Source organism: Pleurodeles waltl, chromosome 1_2, assembly GCF_031143425.1.
Source record: "Pleurodeles waltl isolate 20211129_DDA chromosome 1_2, aPleWal1.hap1.20221129, whole genome shotgun sequence".
Classification (NCBI taxonomy): Eukaryota; Metazoa; Chordata; class Amphibia; order Caudata; family Salamandridae; genus Pleurodeles; species Pleurodeles waltl.
In genome coordinates this window covers 929,741,469-929,756,943 of record NC_090437.1, presented here as the reverse complement: position 1 = coordinate 929,756,943, position 15,475 = coordinate 929,741,469, and the positions used below count along the sequence as shown (strand labels likewise).

The window sequence follows — 15,475 nt, the reverse complement described above, 5'->3', positions numbered from 1 at the left end:
ACAGGCTCCAAACATAAGTTGGGGGTAAACAACCCTATTGTGTGAGGCGAGGGCACAGCCTTTACAAAGGTAGGTGTGCCCTACCTCTCCCTTCTCTCAGCCTAGGAAGACTATTCAGCATGCAGGTGCACCTCTGTGACACCTCCACCCTCCTTGTGTACAGGATGTCTGAAAAGTATGGACAAAGCCCAACTGTCACTCTGCCAAGACGTGGATTGGAGTCAAGCTGCAAAACACCAGAGTTCTCACTTTCTAGAAGTGGCAGGTCTGTAATAGTAATGAAAAATCCACCTACACCAGTTAGCAGCATTTCTCATCACCATTACAACCATACCAAACATGCCTACGCTACACCTCATAAATCAGACAATACCCCCTACACACAAGGATGGGCATTTCTAGTGCAATCCTATGAGAAGGCAGCACTCACAGCAGTGAGACACCAAGTTAGGCTGTTTGTCATTACGCGGACAGGCCACGCAACCTGGCACATGTCCTGCCTTCTACATACATAGCACCCTGCCCATAGCGCTAGTTAGGGCCTACCTTAGGGGTCACTTACATGTAATAAAAGGGGAGTTCTGGGCCTGGCAAGTAAATGTAGATGCCAGGTCCCTGTGGCAGAAACCTGCGCACACAGGTGCTGCGCTAGCAGGCCTGAGACAGGTTTGAAAGACTACTTCAGTGGGTGGTGCAAGCAGCCCTGCAGGCTCACTAGTAGCATTTAATTTACAGGCCCTGGGTATTGAGATACCACTGTACAAGGGACTTACAGGTAAATTAAATATGCCAAACAGGTATAAGCCAATCATAGCAACTTTAGAAGAGAGAGCACCTGCACTTTAGCACTGATCAGCAGTGATAAAGTGCTCAGAGTTCCAGAGCCAACAGCGAGAGGTCAGAAAAACTAGGAGGAAGGAGGCAAAAAGTATGGGGATGAACCTGCCACAAGGGCCAGGTACAACAGGATACCTGAAGGGAATATACAAAGCATGATGAGGCTTTACAGTTTCCAATGTAGGGTACCTTTAATATTAATCAAGTTACAATTCCTGATACAAACAATGTATGATATGGTACAGATGCCGAGAACTACACAGTTTTAGGTGTGCAATAAATGGGATCACTTGGCAACAGAGCAAAAGAGGTACAAGAAAGATACAACTATAAGAAAGTAATTCAGGGGCTGGGTGAAAGGCAAACTAGATCACCAAAAGAAAATATGGAGGGGAGATATGATGGAATGTGTTAAACCTTTTCAGCTACAGTTACGGTAGCAGAACAAGGCAAAGTTAAAGTGAAAGGATAGAATGAGGAAAATGATGATGATGATGATGATGATAAATTCATAAATTAACTGTTTGTGCCTCTACAAACGTAATTAACTTCTCCCCCGGGTACAGGTCCCCAAAGGTCTTGCAAACCCCTGTCTTTCTAGGTGGATATTGACATATTGAGTTTGATATGCAAGAAGGGTTATAAGCATCAAAGCAGTAATGATTTAGAGAACAGAAGTTTACACAGTATGGACTTGACTACTAGTTCCCATGTCAGTGCTGCTCGTCACACTACATACCAGTTGCTCTTGCTCAAATGAATGCTCTCCATGAAGGCACTGGGGCAATTTGTTTGCATGCCATGTAAGAGCCAGGAACCGTTTCTCCCCATTGGGTCCATCTGCGAAACACTTAGCAGTGTTTTGGAGCTGTACCGCTATATGGCATAATTTCTTGTTCGGTAGGCCTAGCTGTCCCTTCTTCATGTCTAGTTTGAGCACTTTAACACCAGTCTGCTACACTTTGTGGCTCAAGTGAGTGCAATTAAGAGGCTGACTAGTTTTTTAAACGTTGGTTAGCTGATGGGGTGTTGCATATTCTGTAGGAAAAAGAGGCTTCTAGGCAGGAACACGATCTTGGGAACTGCAATCCTGCCAGAAAATACAATGGAAAGTCACCCATATATTGACAGAGAGTCAATGGTCATCCTGTTTCATTGATACGGGGGATACCCGTTCTACAGTTCATTGTGTGGGAGTCACAAACCTACCCCAAACATAGCCCTCTCGGGAGCAGAAGTCCATGTCGTAGGGATTAGTAATAAGCAAATTGTTAATCAGTTTTCAGAAAATGTGCCTGTTCAAATAGCTCAGATGGAAAATAAACACAAGTTTACATTGTGTGATTAAAGCCCAGTGAACTTGCTTGGAAAGGATCTTTTTTGCAAGATGAGTTGCGTTGTTTGTTGCACCCCTGATGATGTTGCAGCGGAAAAGTAAGATGAGGATTCAGTTTTTAAATTAAGCCCAGAAGACACTGTTAGAAGAAATTTACCCACTTTTGACAAAAGGTGACATACCTCCAGATTCAAAACATTCAGCTGTATGGGATTTCACTGAGAAAGAAACCGGGTTGTTCAGTACAGCAGAACTAGTGAAGATTAGGTGAAACCAGATGTGATTTTTCCAAGAACTAGATATTACAGACAACCTAAAGTGACTGAAGAGGAAATTAAACCAGTTTTTGAGAAAACGATTGAGGAAGGAGTTCTTCGATAAGTGTTTTGTGGTTCAGTGATGGGAATTTAAAAAAATGAATGGCAAGTGGAGGATTGTAGAAGACCTCCAAAAAATGAATAAAATAGTGATTCCTTGTTCTCTAGTGGTACCGAAACTAGGAGTAATATTGTTTTAGACTCCAACAAAAGCAGAATAGTACACAGTCACTGATGTCTGCCAAGTGTTCTTTTCAAAAACTTTGCATGAGGATTCTCAGTTCCTTTTTGCATTTACATTTTTGAATAAAGGTCTTCTGTAGTGTAGGATCCTACAAGGGTATACTGAAAGCCCATCAATTTTCTCACACATACTAACAAAGGTTTAGGAAAATGAAAAACTGCCATGTAAACCAACTCCATTCCAATATATAAATGATCCCCTGATAGCATCTAAGACAAAAGAATATTGTAAGTTTGATACAATTGCATTGTTGAATCATGTGGCTGTTAAAGGACATAAAGTCTCCCCAGCAATAGTGCAATATTGTGAAAAGGAGGTTATTTATCCTGGAGAATGAGTTTCTGTAATTTTAAAATTAAATCTCTTGACCACCCATAAGGAGGTTCAGATGTTTCTTGGAATTGTCAGCAGCACTGGAGCTATGCAGCTGTGGAGGGTCAAATTATGCTGCAGGTTTGATTAAATTATGCGGCAAGAAAAGGAAAATTATACAGCATAATGCAGCATTTTTTGTAATAGTACTACTTCATTTCTTTCTGATTTTTACATTTCTTAAAACTGTCTGGGCTTAGATTGCACCTCATTAGTACTGATTTAACACCCAAATTTAGTAATTAGCAAGTGAAATATTACCAGTCAACTTTTATAAAGGGAGTTCCGCTGGGAGGCAACACGTCAGTATGTTTTTAGTAACGTTTGAACTGTTTGAGTTAGAAACAATCTGTTTTTGTTCAAATCTGCAGATTATGCAGCAGATGATGTGGCAAATGCAGCAAATCCATGATTATGCGAATCGCAGCACAATCGCATAATTCCAGTGTCCCTGGGTACTGTCAACAATGGATCCCAAACTTTTCCTTGATTGCCAAGCCCTTATTATGGCTAACCTGTAATGATGTACAAAATCAGTTACCATATAATGAGTGCCTTGAAGCATTTAAGAAATTAGAACAGCGTTTGTGTCCAGCACTCACAATCGGGATGCCTGATTACAATATGATGTACTACTTATTCTGCAATGAAAAAGATGAATGTGCACTTCCAATCCCTACACAGAAACATGGAGGACTCATGCACCTGGTGCCATATTTTTCAGGAGTGTTGGATCCAGTTGTTATAAGTATTCCTAGATGTCTAAAGTCAGTTACAGCAGTTTCTCAGGCAATAGAACAGAATAAAGGAATTGTGATGGTCACACTGTAGTTATCAAAGTCCCATCTTCCATCAAAATTCTTCTAACAAGAGCAAAAACAAAACACATGACAAATAGCACGTTAGCATGGTATGAGCAGGTGATTCTCAGAGCAAAGAAAATGTTCTATTCAAAGATGCAATGTTTTGAATCCGGCAGCACTGCTTCTAACTTCAGGCAAATGAGAGGACATGGATAGTGGAATTGATGACGAATTGGAGAGCGATTGCATTGAAGTGACTGAATTATGCACAAAACTAAGACCAGACATAAAAGAAGTTCCATTAGAATTATCAGATTTGACATTGTTGATGGTTCTTGTCTGAGAGATCAGTATGGAAGATTGAGAGATGCCTATGCAGTGTGCTCTATTACAGAGATATTAGAAGCATCCTCCTACCAGATCTGATATCAGCACTAGTAGCAGAATTGACTGCATTAACAAGAGCTAGTAGTCATAGAGAGGATTTATGATGTCTTCAGGTGCTTCAATAAAAATAGCTTGTACATATTGGATTTGTTTAATGCAGTTCAAAAAACAAAGGAAATGGAAGTTGCAAAGTGTCAGGTCCATTAGGATGACAAAGATGTTGGCACGTTAGAATACAAATATGCTGACCAAATGGCAAGGTATTGTGCCTTGCAGGAAAAGTCAGTTATTCAAGAAAATGGAAATGAAAATTTTACAGTTGTACAAGGTAAAGCAAACTGTTTCTATTGAGATTCGAAGCAGACTCCCTCTGAGTGAGTTGAGATTTGCAGGAAGAAGCTCCTGATAATTAGAACATAAAATGGGAAAAATTAGGCTTTAAAAGGAATTACCAAGATTTGTAAGTAAATGTGGAGCAAAAATATATTTTGCTGGACTTAATGCTGCGTAGCCCATGTGTAAATATTCGTACAATAAAACTCATGCAGGAAGAGATAGTTTGGTTCGGTAGTTTGAAAATACAGGATTTCAACATGTTGCTAAAAGTATATGTAAACATTGTCATTTAAACAATCAGGGTAAGAAGACTTTTACCATTATGAATAACATTGGCCAATCAGAATGCCCATTTACGAGACTAAAAAACAAGATTACAGGTAGATTTTATTGAGAAGTCACATTGCAATGACATGAAGAATATCTTGGTAGTAATTTGACTGTTCTCAAAATGGGTCGAGGCATTTCCCACTAGAAGAACAGATAGCCTTACAGTTGCCAAGTTGCTGTTGAGAAAATTAATACTGGGGTTTGGCCTCCCAACTTTTACTGAGATTGATCATGGCACGCACTACAGAAATAAAGTGTTACAGATAATCTATGCAGCTTTTAAAATCAAGTAGAGGTTCCATTGTAGCTATCATTCACAATCATCAGGTGAAGCGAAGCAAACTAAAGGCACTCTCAATAACAAACTGGCAAAAGTTTATGTTTCAACAGGATTAAAGTGGCCAGATACACTTACCCTTGTGCTAATGAATATGAGAACTACTCTGAACAGGAAGACAGGACTATCAACCCATGAAGTGAAGATGGGCAGACCAATGAGATTTGCACATGTACCATCAGCTGCATTGGTTTGTATAACTGATTACACTGCACTACATTATTGCAAAGGTCTGGCTGATATGGTGAAATATGTCTATCAGGTGAATACAGTCACAGGTGACTACAAGGGTACACTCTGTCAAGGTTTGATTATGGGTGTCCGAGTGTTCATTCGCAAACACATCCACAGAGGCTGTTTCAAAAATGCAGGAGTGCTTCAATGGACCCAGACTGTTCATACAAAGAGTGAGAGCCGCTGAAACAATGGGTGAGGCAAGAACAAATGACCCAAATGCACAGCCTACTGAACAAGCACAGAGTCCAACTCAGATTTGCAGCATGTATCCAGAGGGAGTGAAGATTTTTCTGAAACTGGTGAAGATCAAACAGAAAATTGTAAAGATCAAGGAGAAAATCAAACAGAACAGTTTCAAGTGAGTGTAAATTCAGATGAAGAGCCTGAAACTTCTGAAGGACAGTTACAAAGCGATCAGAATTAAGGGTTGTTGCAGTGCAAAAGCACAAAGCATGTGGGAGTCTCTGATCAAAGCAGTGACAAGTTGCAATGGAAGTAAGAGTTGAAAAGACCCTTTCTGGGAGAAGAAAATTTACTGTGATAAAATCTAACAAAAGAGAATCTGAGTTACGTGCAAAATCAAGTGTGAATAAAGGTCTTAAGAAAGACTGCTGTTGAAGAATTACCCTGGATAAGAGCTTACAAAAGAAACACTTTGAATCAGAAAAGAATCTAAAGAGACATCTGTGCTAATGAAACTGCTGTGAGTGAATCGTCAGCTCCCAAAAGACCAGTTAGAGAGTTGTCAATTGGAAAAATGCTCCACCAGAGTGGGGGTATCTAGCTACAGTGTCAGAGGAAGATACTGATAAAGATGATTATTTCCAAATGAGTGCCATAATATTTTAGAAAAAAGGATCAGATATAGAAACTGACATTGAACAAGGGTCACCGTGAGGGGAAGAAGAAACGAGGAAATACTGAATTATGATGATAATCATAATATCAAGACAGGTGAATTTTGCCTAAAGATTGAAATAAATGGAAAGAAAAAAACCATAGAGACTGACTGTTAGACCTGGCATAATTAGGGTGGTCTTATCCCTGACTGTTTACCTTTACCAATTATGTTGCTGGTGTAACCTTTTGTTTACCTTTGGACTCTGAGCACTTTACCACTGCTAACCAATGCTAAAGTGCACGTGCTTCTCCCCTGAACATGGTAACATTGGTCTATCCACAATTGGCATATTTAATTTACATATAGGTCCCTTTTAAAGTGGTATACTGTATACCCAGGGCCTGTATATTAAATGCTACTAGTTGGCCTGCAGCACTGGTTGTGCCACCCACTTAACTAGCACTGTAAACATGTCCCAGGCTTGCCACTGCATAGCCTGTGTGCAGTCTCACTGCCACTTCGACTTGGCATTCAAAACCTCTTGCAAAGCCTTAAACTCCCCATTTCTTGCATATAAGTCCTAGGCCACCTATAGGGCAGGGTGCCTTGTAAGTAGAAGACAGGACATGTACTCTTTAGTTTAACATGTCCTGTAATGAAAAACTCCCAAAGTCTTTTTTTCATTACTGTGAGGCCTTCCCCAACTCACAGGGGAAACAAAACGTCCCTGACAAAAGCCAGCAGCCCAAATGCTAAAAGTGCAGTGAGTATGAACACTACAAAGGGAACATCCTCCCACTGGAGGTAAGAATCCAGTGGCCCTTTTTCTATTTGAGTGAGAGGGGGATTCAGGTTGCTGTGAGCCCTGCCATGTCTTTGTACTGTTTGTTAGGCAATGACCTAGAGTCTTCTGCCTAAAAGGACTTGGAACTCAAGGCTTATGTGGAGATGTTGAGGTTACCAGATTGGATCTGCGCTACCACAAGGTCCATAGCTGCTCAGGTTTGGAGTCAAGAAGAGCTGGAGCCTGGAACAATGACCCAGCCAGCTGCTAAAAAGGGGAAAGGCAAAGGGTGTGGTAAACTAGCCCCTGAGTGTACACCTAGTGAGGTGGATGGGGCACCTGTGGTGGCCACCCCAGAGTCCACTGAGGAGGGCACTACTTTCCTTAGTGACTTACCTACTCCTGCTGACTGACATGTTAAAGGAGGACCCACCAAGGAGGAGTTCTTTAGGCAGGGCCAGCCTTAGCGCTGGTGGCGCCCTGTGCAACAATATTTTTTGGTGCCCTGTGACCATCTCCTCAGATTCATTCACTATCACCAGGCAAATGTGCCCCCTCATCTCTCCTTAGCCCCTCTTTCACATTCATTTGTTTTAAAGTGCTTGTAAAGGCTGCCTTTACTAATCCACTAAGTTATCCACATAAAATATAGTCCTGTTCTTTGCAGCAGGCATATTAATCCTCCACGCTACATTATGGTGAGTCAAAGCTGCCGTTAGACAAAACTCCCATCTCTCTCCATAGCAGGAACATTAATCACAAGAGTAATCTTGACATTGACAAACTCTTTAGTTTACATGTCTTGGTAATGAAAAACTCCCAAAGTCGTTTTTCATTACTGTGAGACCTGCCCCTCTAATAGGCCAGCATTGGGAATTCCTAATCAGAGAGGAACAGCTGCAGCATGTTTGGTACCATTGGAATAGTAATGATAAATCCTATTTACTGGTAAAGGTAGATTTATTATTACTATTTTACTGCCTCCAATACACATCTGTCCTGGGCTAGGTGATAGCTACACTTGTACATTCTGTTCAGATACCCACAACACTGGATACTCAACTACATCTGCATATAGATGGGTTTCCTGGGGAGGAGGTTGGGAAGGGTTCACACTCATTTCAAAGGTTAGGGACCTGAGCCCACACAAAGAGGCTGATTACCTCCCACTGACAGCCTGGAGCCAGGGCTGGGTTGAAAGGGGACCAGTGCACTTCAGAGAAACCTTTTCAAGTCAACCCCCACTTCAAAGACACTTTTTGGTATAGGCTCTGGGTCTCTGACTCCCCCGCCCCCAGAACAGTACACCCCTGGACCTAAGACTGAACTCTGCTGAAGTGAAGGCTGATGTGCTGGAGGACCACCATTTTGCTGTGCCTGACAGTTTCAAGGAACTGTTCTTCTGCTTTTTCTGAGCTGCCCTGCTAACTAAGACCCAAGGTCTACTTCCAGAGTGATTTCAAGGGCTTGGTGGCTTTCTCCTGTTTCTACAAAGGGTCTCTGGGACATCAAAGACCTCCGAGGGGTCTCATCTTACCTTGCCACCTGCTTGAACGGACTTGGGAGTGGCTTCCTTTCAGCCTGCCACCCCTGCTGCCAGGTAACAGATTTGTGCTGCATATGCTTGCACTCCCAGCTGGAGCACTGTGCTCAGACACAACCCTGGTCTCCGCCACAGCGTCGGCCTGCCGCAATACTGCCTTGATATCAACCCGTGGGTGTACATTCCCGGACGTCTGAAACCAGAAAAGTCTTAGAGCTTCCGCTGTGCTCTCTGCAGTTAAGAGATGATCACATATGGATTTAGAACTCAATACTCGGAGTGGTCACAAACGACCCAGACAAGTCTTCTCTGCGCTCATCACAGAAGGACACTCTCACTCTTCCAAAGTACTATAAAGGCTCAAGAATGAGCCCCGTACAAAGTGCACTTATTCTTAATATTTTGAAAGTGAATGGTCATTGGATGTTTGTTGTTTTGGTCTTGATTCACACAGATAAATAATCTCTATTTTCCATTTGCCTGTGTGGAGTCTTTTTGTGGTGTCTACACTGTGATTTCTGTGTGTGTGTTGCACAAGTACTTTGCACATTGCCTCTTAAGTTAAGATTGACTGCTTTGTGCCAAGCTACCAGAGGTAAGCACAGGTTTATTTAGGTTATGTTTCTGACTTGCGCTAACTAGGATTGTGATCCCTATTTGGACAGGGTGCTTACCTCTGCTAACTAGACCCGTGTTCAAGCACTGATACATTTTGATCAGACTGATTTTGAATGTTTCTTTTTAAAGGAATTGAATACTAATTTTTATTACAGACAAAATGTCACAGAATTTTTGTTTTTAGTCTTTAACATGAATTCAGGAAGCAGAAGATGCTGTAAAATTGCAGGGATGGTGCTATTAACATTGTTATTAATATTAGTTGGGCTGTTGGTGTGCGTACTGATTTCTTTGGAAAATGTTTCAGATCATATAACTATTGAGAATATAAGTAGGCCTAGTCACAACAAAACTAAGCAAATAGTACCTTTACGTGAAAAGCAATTAGTTGTTTTAGAGATGAGTATAGTAAAATGATAAAATAATATTTTGAAATTATGATGGCTAGTGGTTGCTATGCTTGCTTTTTCCTTCCTACGTCAGCTGGTGAATGAGCTACCTATAGCCACTTTCTTGTAATGTCTGTGTAGCTACCTATTATCCTGAGGAGTTTCCTTCCCCAAATCGGACTCATTATCATGTGACTTTAGAGAATGCATTATTAGAGTGATAAGGAAATTAAGTATGTTATTTATTTGACAAACATTGCACAAATCATGACTAATACTAACATGTAAGAAGTGTATTTGTGTTTGTTAAGCAGTGAAGAGTGTCAATTAATTAATGAGTATTACGAAAGGGATATAAAGGTGGTGAGAAATTTGAAACAGCAAAAGATTTTTTTAGATGAAATTAGGGAGGAAGAAAAATGTAGGTTTTCAAGGCTACATTCAATGTTGAAAATGGAGCAAGAAAGACAAGCTGAGATGTGTACACTAAGGCATTGTTCTATAGAAGGAGAAAGAGTAGAGTCTGTTGGTGAGAGTATATGTGATAAAACCTATGAAGTTTTTGGAGAATTTTTGACTGAAGAAGAGTCCATCGTAAGAGATATTTATTATGTTTGTGGAAAGGCTGCTTATTTTAATCTGTCGAAGAACTGGGTGGGTTTATGTTATCTAGCTTTAGGTTTTACTAGAATGTATCTTGTGGAAGAAGTAGAAGAGGTACATAGTTTGAGACGATTGAAAATGAATTTTGGTCAAGTAGTTAATGATATTTTAAGGGCTTTTATTCCTTTAATGGGAACAGCCATGAATGATGTGGAAATCTGGAAATTACCTAGGGTTGTAGATGAACCTGCTGTGGATACTGCAGGGTACTTTAAATAAATGAATGTAGAGATGTTAGCAATTTGAGCAATGATGATGCAGAACCATCTCACTTTGGATATACTGTTGGCAATGGAGGGTAGTGTATGTAAAGTCATTAAGGTGAAGAAGTGCTGTACATACATATCTAATTATAGTGGAGCGATTGACTCTTACATTATTAACATAACTAATTTGACTCATGAGATTAGGTATTTAGAAGAACCAGATTTGTGGGGGAAGCCATAGGATTTTGGATAAAGAAAACAGAAAGTGGTTTTGGAAAGGGAAACGACTGGCTAAGCAGTTTTGGTGGTGGAGTTTTACAAACTGTGTTAATAGCAGTAATAATAATATTGATTGGCAATTTCCATATTCTTAATATTATAAAGCAGATAGAAAGTATGGTTAGAAAGTATACTAGAAATAATAAAAGTAGAAATAGTGAAGATATTTTTTAAAGAAAAATGAAAAGATCAACAGACTTTGAACTAGATGATTACCGGGATCAAGTACCTCAATAAATGAAGCAGACGGAGGAGAATGTTTGATTAACAAAGAAAATGAGGACTTCAAAACTAATGTTGATAAATAACGTTACTAATGGGGTTAAGTGATTATTTAAAATTTATCAGAGGGGTGTTTTTTATTCTGCTGAGATGTATATTTTTCTATGAGGAGTGTACTTGCTAACCGCTAAATCTTTTGGAGTTTCTGGAGCCAAATTAATTGGGTAAGAATTGGGGTGTTCCATATAGTACGGTCCAGATGATTTTTTGGATTTGACTCCCACAAATGTCTGAATTCAAGTTATGATTTGACATTGTATTATGATGATCCACGTCAGTATTCAAATGCAACTCAAGGCTGATGCTGTAATCTGTTGAAATAAAAACAACGCAAACCCAAAAATGAGTCATTACAAAAGTGTGTGGTTTTGCTGCCAACAAGCGGCGGTTGCACAAAAATCAAACATTATAATAATCAATTCAAATAACTTAATAGCTTCAAGAAAAACTAGAGGCAAATTCCATGAACAATTATGATATTCTGAAAACATCACAATGCAGAGCAGATAAATATTTCTGTAAGGTTCTATAAAGAATCCACAGAAACCGCTGGCCCTTACCAACATCAACACACAGCTTTATGTGAATCAGATTTAGAAGCTCCCAGTCCATTACATACAAGTGTGATGAGATTTTTTACATTAGTTCAAAAAAGCAATCAAAATATCCTGAGATTTTGTGAATAACGTATTTGAATTTAATTAGTTGGTTTGTGTCCTTAGGAGATCAGAACCTTTTCTCTGCATTATGAATCGGAACACTGGCTTTATCAATCTGTGGATGTTGAGGTTTCATTTAATGCTTTGTGTGATCAGCTCCTGCTTGACAGTTCTTTACTTCAAAGAAATGATTAAGAGAGTAATTATGAAACCACTGGTAAATAGGTGGTAACACTCTGTGGTGGTTATAACACTGCCACAAGCCTTTGTCACTTTAATTAACTACTCAGTAATGATAAGTTGTAATCAGTGGTACCAGAATTACTAGCATTGTTTAATGCATCTTCACTGTTGTGTTTATTGGCAGAGTGTAACAGTCAGACTAGCACAGTGACTACTATGAGAGTTCACGGTATGGGTGTGACAACTTTTTCAGAAGTCTCTGGACAGTCAGAAAGTATCAATCAGAACTACTTTATCAATAGTGTCCAAGGCCTTAATCTTTTCGTTGGGCCAAACCTCATCAAGCATGTCTCTTTAGCGCTTTCCTCTCAGACTACAGCAGTAGAGGGGTCCAAAACGTACTCATGGAAGTGATATGGGATTAATCCCTCTCTTAGTCTCATAAAGCCCCTCAACTCTTCCCCTGACTATTTGTCCCCCACCTAGCAAGGGGGTTGGTGGTCAGCACCCCAACCCTGGGACTCAAAGAAATTGCCTGATCACCACTTGTGTAGGACCCCTGGCTTCTGGGCAGTAAATACTGGCATACTGACTGAAAGTTTCTGCTTCATCTTTATACTGAAGGTGCAGTCAACCATTCGGAATTCCAACAGTTCAGTTCTTCGGCTGGTCTGGTTCTCAGTAGTTCTACACTTTTGTGAATTCTATGTAGACTGGTCCAGTCAGAGTGAGTGACAAGTGTGAGCAGGAACAAAGGGAGGAGCTGTGAGTCTCTTCTCGGGAGCAGCCCAAAAACAAGAGCACAAAGCAAACAAGGCTGCCTCTCTTAACGACCTGTCAACCCCGTGAGGGAGATATCCTTTTCCAGAGAACAACTATCCAGAAAGAAGCAGGGAAAACTCTCTCATGCTGGCAACAATCCACTATCTCAGTCACAAAACAGATCCCTGGAATGTACTGGGGGAGCCCAGCAATATACATCTAGCTGGGATCTCCATCCAAACCTCCTTCTTAGTCCCCACCAAAGTATACCAGATACAAAATGGAACCCATTGTGGCTATATCCACATGCAGTTTTGCTGTCCAAATGCATCCTTCACATATAGACAACACACACTAAATATACACACACACACACACACACCCCTAATGCACACATAGGCAACACCCATACACCTCATAGAAGAGTGGAGAACCCTGTTATAGGAGACCAGCAGAACAGTCTTAACAATAAGGGAAGCTAGTAGGCTGATGTCCCATGTTGGTAAAAGGAGAGACATCTTCCCTGTACTATAAACTTGTTTGGCACCACTATCAACAGCCCAGGGAGATGATAGTAGGTACACTCATAAGAGAGGGAGGCACGCCCACTTAGAGTGCCATCCTAAGCACAGGACCCCTCTCTGAGTCTCACTCCATGTCATGGAAAGGACTCAGGGGACACGCGTGATCATGTGGGCTGAAGTGTTGATCAAATACTAAAGCTTGTATGGGGGCTTTGATGCCTTCCCTTTAGGGCCCCGGACGAGAGACATAAATGCGCTGTAACAGGAATAGCATATACTTTTCCTGTCCAACCAGATTTGGAATTACCCCATCAAGGAGTTATTTAGACCCTGGCAAGCACTACGTTAGCACTGCTAGCCCCGCGCTACAGCGAACCTCCAACTCTATTAATAGAGTTTTCTATGAAAGTACTCCCGCTGATATAGCAGACATAACATTTGCCTAAAATGTATGTCAGGTGAGCTGCCATTGAATAGCTGCCAACTGAGCTTTTAGTTTTTTTTCTAAAAAATGAAAATTCATTGGCTGTGTAGGAAATTTTCTACAGGCCTGAGTAACATTTCTAATACGCTGATGGAATCTTATGCAATTTGAGGAATTTTCCATTACACAAAATTCCCCAAATTACACTATTATGCAATGATGCAAAATTACACACAATTTGTGCCGTAAAATTGAATGTGAACACACAAGAACAATGATAACGGCTGCTGTTTGCAGTCCTTACGTATTCTGCACTTTTTTAGTGCAAAATGCATCTGCATGCTGTACTTATGTATAGCACTAAATCAGTTTTCCATTTCACATAATTACATGTAATTTTTCAGAACTCTTATTATTACACAAAAGCAAATCACACAAATTTGGCACACCCCAAGTTTACTTCCTGCATGACATGCCCCTTATTGATTTTCCATGCCTGTGTCTGCCATGCTAGGTGCTTTGTGTTGTGGACCTAGCCACAGACAATCTTCATCAGCTGGATGAACTATTCAGTAAAGGCGGCAGCCCTGTGATGGGTGGGTACCCCCAATCACTGCATGCAGGAACAGATGGCAGAGGTTTGACGTTGTGTGATGGTGGGTTCCCCACAGGCAGGGGAGGGAGTGTGTGGACATGCGCATTTGGCAGGGCAGACCTTACGCTGAAATGTCCCACTGAATTGTTGCTGTGATGTTCTAACAATGGTAGAAAAAGCAGTACAGTAAGGTCCTCATGTTAGGGGGATTGGACGGCAGTTGATGGTGCTGGATGTGGCATGTAAGCTCCTGCCATTGCATTGCCCAGGCACAAGCATCTGGCGTGAATGGTGCTTTAAAGCTGAAGGCAAGATCAAGGCAGCCCTCCTTGGCATATTATAAAAGACCCATTGATGTAGAATCTCATTAGATAAGGCCAGACATTTTCAGGATCCAACCTGAGAAAGCCAATCCCAATCCCCGGATAGCGAGCCACTGATATTAGGACCATAAGGCATGGCATGAATATGTTAGAGCAAGCAACAGAGAGTAGAGCAGCCAGCAGGGAAAGCTGTTAGTAATACCATTGGCAGAAGCCCTGCCCTGTGATAGGCAAAGAGAGAATTCTGAGCAGCTCCCCTAGCAGAAGTAAAGGAGGAGAGGCAAAAAGAAGCACTTTCTCACACACTATCATCCTTTCATGCACTGTACCAGTCCGATAACCAACTGGCAGGTCAATTCTTGATCTATTTTGCTGTTTCCCAAACTATTAAGAATGTGTGGAAATGCGGTACAGTTGAGCAGAACAAGCACAAACATTGCAAGTGTTTCAGATGCATTGGAAATGCCAGGCGGCTACTACTATTTGGCTGTAGCCTAACAGACTGGAATTGGTCTAATACACTACAGGAAAAATGGGTAGTAGACTTGTCCAGACAATTTACCGATAAAGGACAGGCACTGATGCTTTAATTTTTATTTAAATCTCCAGGAATGCAAAGTTAAACTATTCTACTATACGATATTACACAGGGCTTATCTCAAACCCCACAGACGGCACAGAATTTACCACAAATCCATTGACAAGGGCCCAAGATGCTCCCACATACCAGCTGACAATGTACACAACCTGAAGTTACCTGACCTTTAGTGAGTATTGGTAAGAGGGCACTGATGTACTATCAGAGCTTGCTGAAGTAACAGGATAACTAATACCTGATAATTGGATTCTAGGACTTAAACATTG

The 15,475-nt window shown here is 40.9% G+C and overlaps 1 protein-coding gene across 2 annotated transcripts in view; it reads right to left on the bottom strand.

Moving 5' to 3' along the window:
• MTMR7 (myotubularin related protein 7) overlaps window positions 1-15,475 on the bottom strand; it is a 372,736-nt gene that overhangs the window by 346,773 nt on the left and 10,488 nt on the right. The gene's annotated exons all lie outside the window — the stretch shown is intronic.